At 39.3% G+C, this 16,634-nt stretch overlaps 1 long non-coding RNA gene across 1 annotated transcript; it reads right to left on the reverse strand.

Annotated features, from left to right (window-relative positions):
* Positions 1-3,173: 3,173 nt before the first annotated feature.
* On the reverse strand, positions 3,174-15,196 carry LOC137322027 (uncharacterized). The gene is made up of 2 exons (XR_010962945.1): positions 15,100-15,196; positions 3,174-3,356 (listed from the first exon to the last, which is right to left on the reverse strand). It is a non-coding gene; the product is annotated as an uncharacterized lncRNA (long non-coding RNA).
* Positions 15,197-16,634: the final 1,438 nt, after the last annotated feature.

Here is a 16,634-nt window from a genome sequence, read left to right on the forward strand (position 1 = left end):
AATAATTACTATTATATTAAAACTGTTTGCTGAAACAGTTTCTTAAAATGTAAAGGTGACAAGATAATGGAACAGCAACTACAATGTGAGCAAATTCTATTTATAGATGTGCCAGGACCATCATGATTTGCCTCCACCAGTTCTACCACATAACTCATAACAGAAAGCACTACTACAACTACTAACCCTACAGCACCCACCACTAGCAGTGGCACAGGGAGGCTGTATCATTACAATAGCTAGGTTATCACCACCTACACAACATAAGCATTCACAGCTCACTGCAGATATTGAACTGCACCAGGAGAAAGGATATGTAAAGCACCCTATTGATTCACAGGTGATGACATATAGCTACTGTACAGTAGGAGTCACTGTATAGTGCAATTACCTACTGGACAAAACTGCTTGGCAGCTTAAGATGTTAGAAGTAGGCAAAACACACCTGCAAACATGCAGTAGAGCAAACCATGCAGGAACTGCACACTGACATGCATAGTGCACTGGCCTTTTGCTTGACTGGAATTCAATTAATTATGGAGCATAACATGAGTGACCTTGTTGACAGTTTGCAATCTGAGCTCAATGAGGGTTTTAACCGCCTTAGTGAGGGATTGCAGACTGCACTGATACATGCTTCTATGACATCGGAGCTACAATGCAAATTGCTCTGATTGTGGCTTTTGGCGACGTCAGGGAAACACTCCAACAAAATCTGTGTGCAGAGGTAGCAAGACACTGGACAAAACTTACATTCTGCTCTCCTGATTGCGTCTTTCAGAAATTAGGGATGTCATCCACATTGACTTTTTACCACTGTCAGGTCAGTTCTCTGAACACATTTTAACATTTAGGATGAGGACTCTCTGGTTACTGTCTGTGGCATTGAGTGACCTTTGTGTAGAAGTTTCAGCAGAAGCCATAATGCTGTCCTCTGAAACTGCTATGGACACTAAACAATTCATAGTGTCAGAGCTATCACTCAGTGGCACTGAAGCCTCCATACTCCCATATCTGACTCTTAACAAACTGATGTGGGTGACAGTCCTTCCTCTAGTGGCACAAGATCACAGCCACCAATTCTAACATTCATTAAGGAGCAGTTCTAAGACATATGAAGTGTCACAATTAGAAACTGCACACACATTATTTAAAAACACTTATAAATGGTTACTAGTTTATGATTTTTGTAATTCAGTCAAGAAACTGGATTCTTCTATTCTCTGATACAACTGCGTCTCTTGAAGCTTAAGTCATTGGTAACTTTTAAGTCTATTAGAGTGAAAATGAAACCTATTGTGATATTTTAGCATAACATGTTTTTTTCCTAAGTAAAATATTAGTTTTATTGTATTCAGGTAATTTGTTATCAATGTCTTTTGGATGACTTGAATGTGACCATGGGAAAAGGAGATAGAGCTTTAAGTGAATAATTAATCATTAAAGTTTGAACTAGGCTCTCACCATGATGTCTCCGTCTCAGGATGTTCGAAGTCCTCTTCGTCCACTGCCAAAATACAGCCATTCTTCTTGTATGTCGAGATTTATGCCCTTCTAGATTGCAATGTTAAACAGAATCCATATGGCATACTTTGTGTGTTGATTAATGTACAGCACCTCCAGAATGATGCAAAACCAAGGATCAAAATTTCTTTCTGTAACAGCTTACATATACTTGCGTACCCAGTTATAGCCGTACTCAGTTTACATTTACAGGCAGTTCAAAGATGTCATAAGCTGTGGCTTCATAGATTGTAACTTTGGTCCCTCCAAAAACCAGTCAAGGAATGCTCCTTCGTTCAAATGAACTGGGTGTACAAAACTATCTAAGAATGATGGGGTCAATGTGTTAACACTTGATATTTCACAGAACTCTGGAGGATTATATTTGGTAAAGGAAGCACTTGCAGTTGACATATGCCACAGGATTGGCTGACTGCACCAATAGCTGTGTGTGGTTACAATCACCCACTAACAGTACTCTGGGAAATCCAACAACTGTATTCAACTTTTGCTATGTGGCCAACTGTTTCTATGCCAGCTCGCTGGATCACAAAGGGACATACTTGACAGTGCAATGTCACTGTTGTCTCCTCCACCTACCTGCATGGAGGTTGTATTATTACAATACCCACACCATCACCACCTGAACACTCACAGTTCACAGCGGATATAGAACTGCACCGGGAAGAAGGACATGTAAAGCGTCCTATTGCTTCATAGGTCATGACATATAGCTACTGTACAGCAGGAATCACTGTATAGTGTAATTGCCTACTAGACAAAACTGCCGTTGTTATATAAATGTATAGCATATCACCTTTCAGCAATAGGCTCAGCACCTGGAGTCACTAAAAAGGAATCAAGATTTTGTGTCATCACCTAACTGATGTTGGTCAATGTTGTCCTGGTTAAGTTGCAACCTTCAAACACACTGCTTCTCCAATAAGCAAAAGTATTTCATCCTCTGATGACGTACCCTTTGAACTGGATAAGGTATTGCAGGATTAACCTTCCATCTTTCCCACCTTAGTCTCAGAACTTCTTTATCCAGCTCCAGCAAAATTGCTGCCACTCCTATCTGTCATGGGGGTTGCAAGTCTGATTGGACTTCTGGCATATCTAGATCATGTTTTATTTAAAAACACAGAGAATGGAAGCCTTGTTACTGATATCCTCAATAATTGGTTCAACTGGTGTTTTTAATTTAACAACAGTAATCATTAAATGATGTCTCAAACCTTTGTCAGGAAATATGGTGTTAGTAATACCATCAAAATTATTCTTGCAGCCAAAATTAGCATTTTTCTATGGCAGTAACATTCCTTCACATCAACAATTTGATACTCCCTCCATGCAGTTATTATGGCAGGGGTTCATTTTGTGCCTTTTTGCATGAACAGCGCCATTTTGTTTAAAAAGAGGCCTCAAAATTCAAGACTATATGAATAAATCTAAAGCATAATGAATGAGACTAAAGGACATTACTAAGTGCACCACTATCTCCTTTTATAACATTTGGGAACTATGTGGGGACATTCAAGTAGAAAAGTCTTCCTCTTTGAATCCTTCCCACAGGTTAGGGAGGAATTTAGCCTGGACAGATCTGATTTTTGTAGAATACTGTAAATCAAACTCAACCAATATCAAAATATGAATCCAGTCACACCAACTGAGCTTGACCTCTTTATTAAAAATTGCAGTACAGCAAAACTAATGTTCATATTCTACTGTGAGGCAATGTATTTGAAAATAAGGAGCTTCTTAAATCCACCAGGCAGAAGGTCTTGGGACCACCCAATAGATAATGAAGTCTCCTGGTCCTTAGTCCTGAAGAAGGTAAACAAACTTTCCACCTGTAATCAGATGAAAGAGAACCATTTCAAAATTCTTGACAGAAACCATTCTCCTCCTCCTCTTTCTGGCTGAATAAAATCTCTCGAGCATAATGGGCATTGTGCGGGCGCAATGTTGAAATGGAGCCAACCATGTTCTGGTCTCAGCTAAATTATTTCCTGCTGTAACTGAATCACCCATCAACTACTGTAAATGTAATGATGAACCTGTACCCTGAGTTCTACTTACTTATTATATAAGATTATAAAGAAGGGCCATAGAACATTCTTTTTAGAAATATGCCTTTTCGGCTGTCAAAAAACATCCCAATGAAGTGGTCCCCCTCAGATCCAAACAACTCTAGATGAAGCTCTCAATAAGACTTTGCAGCTCATGAAAAATCATAATTTCTTCTAACCAGTGATAATTTTTTATCTGCTCAAGTGTTTTTAGGAAAGGGCACAATATACATGGTCACGGGTAACTGGTATTATACCATACATCACAATTCGTTCCAGCCAGTTACAGGACAGCAATGATAAAGGTCCAGGAACAGGTTGCACCCTCTCAATTAAGATATCTTGTTTGCCATAAGGGACCAAAGGAGGCATTTTTTAAAAATAATAATGATTAATAATATTCTAGCAACCCACCTGCATGAACCATTTAATTCAAAATAAGCCTTATGGTATTTAATACCAAAAGATCGCATGGAACTGTTTCAAAGAAGAGCAGGGGAGTTCTCCCCAGTGTGCCAGCCAATATCTATCCCTCAATCAACGTCACTAAAACAGATGACCTGGTTATTATCATATTGCTGTTTGTGTGACCTTGCTGTGCGCATATTTCCTACAACAGTGACTACACTTCAAAAGTACTTTATGAAAGTGGCTGTAAAGCACTTTGGGACGTCCTGAGGGCGTGAAAGGCGCTATACAAGTGCAAGTTACTTCTTTTCTTTTTAATTTGCAATGTTAAGTATATTCTGTATACTAGATGCCATTAAGCATACACAGCTCCCTGCTCACATTAGTGCTAAAAATTGAATTACTGCATCTTTTGGTGTTTTACAAAATAGGTATTTGATGTGGATTTAAGTTTGGTTTACCATTTTATGGAAGTCATTCACTACATATTCAACATCAACTGGGTTTAGTGGATTGTCCTGATCATTATTTATTTTGTTAAAAGCAAATACAAATTGCTGTTGTTTTCCATTTTCTTCCGTGAGAACAGTGAGTTCTATCTGAACTGTTAGTTTGTAATCAATAATCAGATTAGCAAATTAAGAAAAAAAGTTAGAAAAGCTATTTGTGCATGTTTTGCAAGTTCCTCAAATCAGTCACTGGTGTTTTTTATTTGCTACTTTTTAGCCCTCCTGAGGACTGCTAATTTGGCCACCATCCCAAAAAAGTAAAATTCTGAAATGAAATTTATTCCCTAACACTAAAGGGATGCGCTATGGTCTATTGCCTCTTAAAATGAACCTTTAACATACGGACCACAAATTTACCCATCCATCAATAACTCTTCCTGTTTTAATACATTTTTGTGTCAGAGATTGACCTAGACATGATCAAGCCAATTTTCATCTTTGTGCTTCCAATTGGCTGAAAACATTTTTTTAACCAACCAAAACCCTGTTTTTCTCCCATCGTCAAAACATATGGTGCAAGCCAGAAGGAAGAAACAAAAACAACTTGCATTTATGTAGCATCTTTAATATAGAAAAACATTCCACGGGGCTTCTCAGGAGCATAATCTCATAAACATTGACACCAAGCCAAAGAAGAGGTGACTAAAAGCTTGGTTAAAGAGGTAGGTTTTAAGGAGCATCTTAAACAAGGACTTGAGAGGTTTAGGGAGGGAATTCTACAGCTTAGGGCCTTGATGGCTGAAGGCACGGCCACCAATGTTGAGGCAAAGAAAGCGGAGGATGCATAAGAGACCAGAGTTGGATAAATGCAGAATTGAGGGTTATAGGTCTAGAGTTTAGAGAGAGGGAGGGACGAAGCCATGGAGGGATTTGAACAAGGCAAGAGAAGTAATTTAAAGTTTGTTTCTAGAAGAAAAGTTCAAATGGACTAGTGGATCTTTCATGGCAATGCTCATAAATTTGTACGATCAGGCTCTTACCTGTGGTGTGCTGCTGCTGGTGGCAGATAGGCAAATATTTGACCGAGTGCGATGCAGGGTTAATTAGAATAGAATAGATTTTGATAAAACAAAGTAAAATTAAAGTTAAAATAATAAAAATTGGTGTGAGCGAGCACAAGGAAGAGTGTTTAGGGAAATAGGGTAGACAGAAGAGGCTGAAGAAAAGTATTTTGTAAAATTTTTATTGTAGTTGTAACTTTATTATTGTCATGTTAGTGTTTGTTGCAGCATGACGAGCTGAAATTTTACGTGGGTTCAAGCCTCACTCCAGAGACTTGAGCACGTAATCTAGGCTGACACTTCAGCGCATTACTGAGAAGTGCTGCACTGTCGGAGATGCCGTCTTTCGGATGAGATGTTAAACCGAGGCCCTGTATGCCCTCTCAGGTTGATGTAAAAGATCCTGTGCCACTATTCGAAGAGGAGCAGGGGAGTTCTCCCAGTGTTCTGGCCAATATTTGTCCCTCATCCAACAATACTAAAAAAAAATTATCTAGTCATTATCTCAATACTGTTTGTGGGACTTTGCTGGCTACTGCATTTCCCTACATTACAAAAGTGACACTTGAAAAGTACTTAATTGGCTGGAACAATCAAGATATTATTGTACAGTAACAGTTCCTTGCAAATGACTCAAACTTTAATTCATTCCATGCCTCATTCACTATTTGACAGAAATATACATTAAAGCAAAGAAACAAGTCTGCACTAGAATTTTTATCCGAGTTTAATCCCATTCTCCCGGTTGAATCCCATAATGGGCCGATGGGCCTCTATCCGTGCCGTATAACTCTATAATGATTAATATTCCTCTATTTCATTTATCTAATTCCCTTTTAAAAAAAACTTCCATTAATCTAACCGTCCTGTGTAAATGATTTTTCTCTAACCTCCCCTTAATTCCTTGTGATTATCTTCAATTTGCACCCTCTTGCTACCATCTCACTGACCAGTGGAAACAGTATTACTATTTACCATATCATTAACCCTTCATAATCTTGAAAACCTCTATCAAGTTACTTCTTAACTTGCTCAGCTCTTCTGAAAAAGTCCTTAACTCTCAAGTATGTATTCATAACTGTAACCATTCATCTCTGGTAATATCCTAGTCAATCTATGCTACATCTTTTCCATTGCTTTTATATCCTTCTTATAATGGAGTGCTCAGAAACATTACAAAATACTCTGTCGTCTGCTCAACTAAGGCTTTGTACAAGTTCAACATTACCTCCTTACTTTTGCATACTATGGGCTGGATTCCTCTTTGGTGTGGAGTAGTGGCGGGGAGGGACTTTTGTCCACCCCTCCAACTCTGCCCTGACTCATTTCCTTGGGTCGGGGTCATTGAATATGAATGATGGGCTCGTGATGCCAGCTGCAAAATCCCAACCATGCTGCAGTGGGATTGTTGCTGCTATCAGAAGAGGCAGCCAGGTATTTAAAGGGTCAGAAGAGGCCTGGAGATGAAGGAAGTTGAAGTTTTGTAGGTCTACGCAGGTAAGTGACTGAGCAGAGACTAAGGCCTATATAAATAAGTGAATGGGGTCTTATAAGCTTGTGGGGGAGTCCAAAACTAGGGACCATAAATGTAAGATAGTCACTAATAAATCCAATAAGGAATTCAGGAGAAACTTCTTTACTCAGAGAGTGTTGAGAATGTGGAACTCACTGCCACATGGAGTGGTTGAGGTGAATAGCATAGATGCATTTAAGGGGAAGCTAGATAACTACATGAGGGAAAAAGGAATAGAAGGTTATGTTAATAGAATGAGACGAAGTAAGGTGGGAGGAGTCTCATATGGAGCATAAAGACCGGCATAGACCTGTTGGGCCGAATGGCCTGTTTCTGTGCTGTAAAATCCTATGTAATTCTATGAAGAGAAAGCAGCCTCTACTAGGCTCTCTCCCTCCAATCCCTAACCTCAGGGTTACTTCCACAGCTACTGGGGCCTAATGCCAATTTCCACCCCCTCTCGGCATTTGCACCTGGCATGACAGAAGAGGCGTGGCCTGCAGTGGTCTCTGCAGGGAAAGGAAACTGAAGTAGGGACAACGAGGGAGTGGTAAGCCTCACACTCCTGATTATACCTCAATCCCTGCCCCTATCCAGCCCCATTTCAGGCAGGGTCATGGAGGAAAATCTAACCCCATGTCTGTAGATATAAAACCAAGGATTCTGTTAGCCTTATTGATATGAACTTTTGCTGCCACCTTTGAAAATCTGTGTATCTGCACAGCCAGGTTCCTTTGCACCTCTCCTCCACTGAAAATCTTACCATTTAAACTATTTCCAATCCCTATTCTTACTTTCAAAATGTATTACTTCAAATGTTTCCACATTAATCTGCATCTGTCACTTTTCTGGAGATCCTGCTAGCCCATTTACATTCTGTAGTCTTTCACAATCCTAGTCACAATTTGCCATTACCTCCAATTTGTTGTCATCAACAAATTTTGATACTGTTCCATCAAATACTAAACCCAAATCATTTATGTGTATAGTAAATCAGTGGAACACTGATCCCTGTGATTTGCTTTGTAATTAATTTCAAAATTTATTTAAAAATAGATTTCTGAATAAATCTACAATAATTCATGTTAATTTATCTTGTGTAAACATCATATACCAATAAGGATCATTAAAGTCGGTTTTATTGCCAATTTAAAATCAATTTTCAGATGTTTCTCAGGTTCTATATTTAGTGTCAAAAGCTGGTAGAAAATCAGGGGAAAAAACTGGACCCCAAAAAAACATTTTTTATTTGGAAAATCAGTTTTTATTCGGAAAATCAGTTTTTATTCGGAACAAGACTAGAAGTCAATAAAACAAGCAAGAGACTAAAAAAAAGGTCACAGTTAAGCTGAATGACTGCCTACAATAATTTACGCAGTCCACCAGATGTACATGTAATGCACCGACCAAGCACACAACACTGCCACAAGCATCAAGTTTGAGGTACAGAGGTTAGGACAATAGAGTCGGGGAAGAAAAAGTTACAGATTTCAACTATATAACACTTTTAAACGTTTATGGTAGACAAGACTTTACAAGACAGCATTTAAAAATTTTTATTCACTTTTAGTGCACATTAATTAATAACAGTAAAGAGGGGAAGAAAATCTGATACAGCAAGTGAAACGCAGGAGAGAGCAAACACTAGGTTAAAGGAAATGCCTCATTCTTAACAAAAGAGAAAATGCTCAGTTCTTGAATACTGCACATATTTAAAGTAGTGGAGCAAACAGTATTGGGAACATGTACAAAGTGATCGTGTAATGCTAGAAGCAGTGAGGGCTCTATCAGATCACTTGAAAAAAATAATGGTGTTTGAACCATACAGATAGTCTACTCTCACTGCTGAACACTTCAAGTTTTCAAGAATTCTCCTTACTTCTTTAGAAGAATTTAGGGCTGAAAATCAGATTCTGAGATGCTTCAATCTGATTTTCAGTGTGAAGATCAAGAGAATGTGTGATTTTTAATTGATTTTTTTACTGATCCACCAACCTGAAAAATCTGGGAATTTATGGTGGAAATCAGTAAAAATCAACTTTAATGATCTCCATGTATCAACATAGAATCACTACCAGCAACTAAAAAAAATAAACTCTGAAATAATTTCTGGGTGATAATCTAATCGCAGATGGAAGTTATGTCATCTAGACCCCTCAATTCAATTCCTTTTAACCACTCCTGGATGTCTATTATTTTCTATATAACACTGCGGCTGTTATTTTCTAACATATTAGCAAAATTTTCCTTGCACCACTTGTCCTTTTTTCATATGACATGAAATTTATGTCATGATTTGACATCATGTGACATAATCAAAGAATCTGCAGAGAACTGACATAGCAGAAGAAGCACAAAGTAATATCAGTTGTATCATAAGATATAGGGACAATGATAATCATGATTCCAATATCATGCCCTCATTGTTTTTTGACATCACCTGAACATTTCAACTTTACTGAAGCCACAAACCATAGTCTGGTCTAATTCACTGCAACAATGTCAATGAATAACTATGTTAGAAGTTGCATAAGATGAACATGGACTAGCTTGTATCATTCAGAAAAAAAGGGGGGTGGCAGAGGAAGAAAGGCTGATACGTGGGGAAAGGTATGGCTCAGCCTTTTTCGTGCAGAGCTCCCCGATTTACAATTGTTACAAATAACACTTAGTCAAGGTTGTTGTTGGCCTCATACAAATAAGATCAAGATAGATTTTTTTTTGTAAATGTCACTTTTTAAAAAGAGACTAAAATACAAAACATAGTGTGCATATATATATATATATATCTTTTGCAAAGCTAAATTATCTTCACAGTATACAAATAACTTATAGCAAAGTGAGCAGAATATTGGCACTGTACTTATTGAGTACAATCACATTCCCTGCTCACTTTGTTCGCCATTATAATCAACAAGTGAAAATTCTGTCCTAGAACAATATTTGAAAGACTGCTTACTATAATTACTATTTGAAAAATTATTCACTGTACCAAAAGTAGTGCAATCTTATTCCAAAGCACAACTCAGCTATTGAATAGTCTCAAGTCACTTGTACACAACAGATAGGTTTCTATTCTGTACAAGTAGTTTATTTTTGGTTTTAGGTACATACCCACCTGCAAGTATGGGTGACGGCCAATCTAATTTTCTTTTTCTTTATCTTCTCTCCCCTCCTTTTCTGAAGGTGTCGAGCTCCACAGGTGATAGTCACTCTATGGTAACTCATCCAAGTGCCCACTATTCACGACTGCCAACAGGCTATCCAACAATGGAGGACATCACAACGGAGCCCAAATTTCCTCACCTGGCATCCACATGTGGAATTCCAGTAGTGGTTCCTGCTTCGTGACCAGGACTGGGATCCCTGGGTGATCTTTCCATCCTAACCCAGGGATCCTTTAGGCAATCTTCGCTGTCCTGGCTAAGATCAGCTAACTCAACAAAGAGCGACAACTGAATCTGGGATTTCCTATTCTGTTCATCTCAAAGACACAGTTTATTTCTGGGTCATTGGAACAGGTAGGCAACCTGCTTCTAAATGTCTATTCTGAACCAGCCAACGAGGAGCACGCAAGAGATGCACGTAATACTCTCCTTCAGATTCTCACTCCAAGTTGGTGCAGAACCACCTAGCCTCTCCACAGTAATGTATCTGAGGTCAGCAACTCGGCTCATTTAGTTTTAAACTTGCATTCCACCATTCTGTGGCAACACAAAGTGGTGCATCAATGCACTATTCCTTTCAATTATTTTAAACATTTGCTTCAGCTTCAAGAAAAAAAACTTGTTTAGTATAACTTACAAAAGCACAACAGTGTGAATACCATACAGTTTGTACCACAGCAGAAAAAGCCTTGAGGTTAGTTGGTGATATTAGCAGTAGAACACTAAATGCATTCATATCATATCGCTTTGTCTGCTAGCGCTACTGCATTTAAAACAAGTATATGTTGATGCCCACATTAAAATAGTGGACAGAGGAATCTCATTCAAATGCATTAAGTGTTCACACTTATTGTCAACAGTAACTTCTAACCTAGTGACCTGTCACTTTCACAGATAGCCAACATGCCCCTTTGATATGCTATGAAATAAACACCATTAATTTCCACAAGGGTTCTCCTGATTGGCCACTGTAACTTTGGCAGAAGATCCTGGAAACCCCGCAGAAATGGCGTGAACACTGTTGATACTGTTTCTTTGGGGTTGCCACGGACCTTCCGCTTCATATAAAAAGCAGCCCTCAGCAGAATTCAGTCCACGTGACCTCACTATTAAGTCCCATTACAATGGTTTGTCTAGCTAGTTAATGTCCTGCCATCAATATTATCATTTCACCACCCCCCCTCCCCCACCCCAATGCCACCACTTAATTTGGTTCACTTTTTAAAAATTCATTATTGAGATGTGGGCGTCACTGGCACGGCCAGCATTCATTGCCCATCCCTAGTTGCCCTAAACAGTTGGACACAGCTCAGTGGCTTGCTAGTCCACTTCAGTCAGCCACGTTGATGTGGGACTGGAGACACATATAGGCTAGACCTGGTAAGGATGGCAGTTTTACTTTCCTAAAGGACATTAGTGAACCAATTGGGTTTTTATGACAACCCAACAGACCAGCCATGGATATAATTAAATGCAGAACAGACTCAAGGGGCTGAATGGCCTACTCCAGTTCCCATGATAGATTTATGGTCACTTTTATTGACACCAACTTTTTTTTTTAAAAACTGAATTCAAATTCTCAAACTGCCTTGGTGGGATTAGAACTCATTTTCTCAGCATTATTAGTTCAAGCCTTTGGATTACTAGTCCAATAACATAACACTATACTACCGTGCCCCCTTATATACTTGTATTTTGCTCTTCATTTTGCGGAATAGTATCCACAACATCTTTACTTACCTCATGCTCAACCACGCAAGTTTCCACTCCATCACTGCGTTCTGAGGATGTACTCATTATTAACTCAGGATTAGTACTAGAAGTATAAAGGGGAAGGTTAGAAGGATTTTTTCATGCAAAGGATTGTTAGAATATGAAATTCATTACAAGTAGGTATTGAAATCAAGTCAATTAGCATATTAAGAGAGAATTAAATAAACACAGAGAAAAATAGTAAACGGTGAGGAGAAAGCAGGGAAATGTGATTAGATAGCTCTGATGTGCAGTTAGCAGACTTGATGGGCCAACTGGTCTACTTCGGTGCTGAAATTTTCATGCCAAAGGCCACAAGGGATTTTGGGAACTTCTACATGTCTGCAATATTTCAATTTTTGTTTTTAATTTAGCCACAACTTGCTTGAGTTGCTCTGTCGGTTTTGCATTTGAACATACAAATTGCACACTCATATTTACATGAATTTGAATATCCCACTAATCTACAATTCAAACTCTCCTTATTTAAATTTTTCATGATATTCACAATTTTCCTATTTTTTGGCTTACAGTAAACATGCCACTTGAGAATTTTTTTTTGATACGTGTAGCATTGTGTTGGAAAAAGGGCTTTTGGTTTGCAACGGCTTAACTCATTGAAGATGATCTGTACTTGACAAGTGGTGAACAGGCTAAATGTCAATTTGATAATGGAAGGCGTTTACTGAGGACTGGATGTGTGGTGTTGTAATCAGAAGTGCACAATGGCAGGTTTTGAGCCATCTAAAGGGGCTATCCAGCATGATGCAGCCTTTTCTGTCAGATAATCATACTCCTAAATCAAAGCAGATGCCCATTATTTTTCAAAATTATCCTTTTGTAGTCAGGAACTCTGGAGCTAGAGAGACATAACTCACAAATATTATTCAATAGTTTAAAAAAAACCTTTAAAATGGCCTAGTGAAAACAGGCGATGCAACAGATGAGCACACTATGTTTTCACCTCTGGGACCAGGGTTCCAAACCAACCTAGATTTAAAAAATGAAAATCTAATTTCTCTGCCTGTTGCAGGTGTCCTTTGTGAACTGATTGTAAGCAGCATCAAGCTAGTTCATATTGGGAGTAGTTTCTCCATACAAAATTGTTTATAATTTCCACTCATAAATTGGCAATCTCACTCAAGAGACCAGACCATAGGAACAGCTGGGAATTAGAAAGGATTCAATTCTAAGGGACAGGATAAACCATCACTTAGAAAGACACGGAGTAATCAAGGACAATCAGCACGGATTTGTTAAGGGAAGGTCGTGTCTGACTAACTTGATTGAATTTTTTGAGGAAGTAACAAGGAGAGTCGATGAGGGTAGTGGATTTGATGTGGTCTACATGTATTTTAGCAAGGCTTTTGACAAGGTCCTACATGGCAGGCTGGTCAAAAAAGTACAAGCCCATGGGATCAGAGGGAGAGCGCCAATTTGGATCCAAAATTGGCTCAGTGGCAGGCAGCAAAGGGTAATGGTTGACGGGTATATTGTGACTGGAAGGCTGTTTCCAGTAGGGTTCCGCAGTGCTCAGTACCAGGTCCCTTGCTTTTTGTGATATATGTTAATGATTGGACTTAAATGTAGGGAGCACGATTAAGAAGTTTACAGATGATACAAAAATTGGCTGTGTAGTTGATAGTGAGGAAGAAAGCTGTAGACTGCAGGAAGATATCAATGGACTGGTCAGGAGGGCAGAAAAATGGCAAATGGAATTCAATCCAGAGAAGTGTGAAGTAATGCATTGGGCGAGGGCAAACAAGGCAAGTGAATCCACAATAAATGAGAGGATACTGAGGTATAGAAGAACCTTGGAGTGCATATCCACAGATCCAGGAAGGTAGCAGGACAGGTAATGTGGTCAAGAGGGCATATGGAATACTTTCCTTTATTAGCCAGGGCATAGCATATAAGAGCAGGGAGGTTATGCTGGAACTGTATAAAATGCTGATTAGGCTACAGCTTGAGTACTGTGTATAGTTCTGGTCAGCACATTACAGGAAGGATATAATTGCACTAGAGAGGGTAGGGAAGAGATTTACGAGGATGTTGCTAGGACTGGAGAATTTTAGCTATGGGGAAAGATTGGATAGGCTGAGTTTGTTCTCTTTGGAACAGAGGAGGCTGAGGGATGATTTAATTGAGGTGTACAAAATTATGAGGGACCTAGATAGAGTGGATAGGAAGGAACTATTTCTCTTAGCAGAGAGATCAATAACCAGGGGGCATAGATTTAAAGTGTTTGGTAGAAGGATTAGAAGGGAGCTGAGGAAAATTTTTTTCACCCAGAGGGTGGTAGGGGTCTGGAACTCACTGCCTGAAAGGGTGGTAGAGGCAGAAAGTACCTGGATGTGCACCTGAAATCCCATGACCTACAAGGCTACGCACCAAGTACTGGAAAGTGGGATTAGGCTGAGTGGCTCATTTTCGTCCGGCACGGACATGATGGGCCGAATGGCCTCCATCTGTGCCGTAAATTTTCTATGATTCTAACCCAGAGCAGGATGACATTCTCTTTTGTGTCATAGTAGCGATAGCTTTACAGTATATCTGACTGTGCTGCATGTGACCTGAGAGTGCCAGGTGGCAAGAGTGAAGATTCCATTATCCAGCACTGATTGATATCCCTCAACTTGATGAACTCACAGAGGAAGCAAAAAGGGAGAAAGGAATTAATCACTGTAGTTAGCAGATAAGCAGCCCAGTGTTTAAGAGCACCAAAGTACAGCGTAATGGAAAAGAGGATCATTGGTTCGATCTGCCCTATTGTGCTGGGTTCCCAATTTTTCAACTACGCTGCAGAGGTGGCAAGTGGAAACTAGGTGGCTTCTTGGAGAAGCAAAAGTATAACAGGGTGGGGTGGGATGGAGCAAACTTCACTAGGCTACTCTTGTTCATCTGGCTAATAGTAGTACTGACAGAAACCTGGGAACAGGTCATCCACCCATAACTGGTGCATGACCCAGGAAAACCAAAGATATATGTAAAAAGGCAAGTATCTTCGCACAAAAAACATAATGAAGTTGAAAGAAGCACAGCCCCTCCTTCCCGTGACCTCTGAGGAAAGTATGCACCTGCTTGCAGTCCAACATGTCACAGAACAGAAGTAGTTAGACCCAATCAAGATTAGCTTTCTTAACTATGCAGGAAAACAGCAGCTGATTTCAGTACCTTAATTTGGGCAGCAATACATACTGTAATCTGCCAACTTCCTTTGATTAGCCGGAGTCAATACACAATCAGCAGAGTAGGGAATGTTAGGTTAATGTCACCTACTTGTCAGTCAACCCTCAATACTTTTCTCTGCCTTAAGAGGTTCGCCCCCATCCCTGCAAAAGATGATTTAGTAATGAGAGACGTTCCATATGGCATATGCTGGATGCTGTTCACATGTCACTCTGATTGCAGACCTTAGCCGTAGGAAAGCAACAACTAATGTGTCAATGCAACACTTCCATTTCTTACACTTATCCTCTCTAAGAAAGATTGCCAAGTTTAGTGTAATTACTGTATATTAAAAATATTTTCTAATGCAGTGACAGGGACGTAAATGTGTTCCTCCCAATATAACAATGAAACCTTTCAGTGGGTTGCCAGGAATTAAGACATGGACCACTTGAGGCAGATATGGATCAATAAGAAACAGATGCTCCCCACTACACTCGGTGTCTATTAATAAACAAAATGCTCACCTTTGTTGTTGCATCTCCAACTACAGCTGACCCGTCAACTGTCATGATGCTGAGAAAATTTATACCAGTTGATAAGACTGCAGCATGTGTGGCCAGGCCCATATGTCTGAATCACAAACATCCAGATTGCTTAGATTTGGATTTGAAATTCACTTTTTCTTTCCTAGTTGGTAGCAATTACATTCTTGGCATTCAGTCCTTTTCTGAGAGAAACAAGTATTGCACGGTTGAGGATTTGGATTTCGTGCAGCAGAGGGTACTTAAAAAAGTCCAGGGACACCATGATGTCCTCATAAGCAGTTACAATTGCTGTACTGTGCAAAAAAAAATCTTCACCGAAAAAAGATCAAGTCAAATTCCTGTGTTCTTCTATGTAGCTTCCCAAGCCACACGAACTGACGCCCAGCTAGAATTATGAGACTGGCAATTCCTGGTATCCCAGCACCCTACACCAGTACTGCTCCATGGACAGCTAGCAATGCGTGGCCTCAGGTCAACACCTGAAGATTTTTTCTGTTTTGTTTGTTGTATGGTTGGAGATGTGCCAGATGGCCTGGCTGCAGTCAGGATAACAAAACGCATATATGACTTTCAATTCATGAAGCAGTATATTGTATCAAGCCAGTAGGTCTGATTAACAAATTGTCTCTAGTTTAACATTTAATGTTTCTGAAATACTGTACCTGTAGATTATCCTGTGCAATCTGCACTGGTTTTCATGGCTTTAGGGCATAATCTTCTAGCTGCTAGACAAAGCCTAAAAAGCCTTTTAGAAATGGAATTTATTTTGGCTGTACAAATACTATATTTATATATAATTTTTTAAAAGTTAAGACTAATTTCCTATTTGGTAAGAAGCATCTTCAATTTGCTCAATCATTTCCACTCTGGTGGAAACCTATCATTTTGAGTGTCCATTCATATCCAGCAACAATGTAGTTTGAGCTCAGCCCATTATACATTCCAGAATAGCTCCAGATGGAAAGTTACTGCTTGAACTGCCCAGATACTAAT

Source organism: Heptranchias perlo, chromosome 5 (genome assembly GCF_035084215.1).
Source record: "Heptranchias perlo isolate sHepPer1 chromosome 5, sHepPer1.hap1, whole genome shotgun sequence".
NCBI lineage: Eukaryota > Metazoa > Chordata > Chondrichthyes > Hexanchiformes > Hexanchidae > Heptranchias > Heptranchias perlo.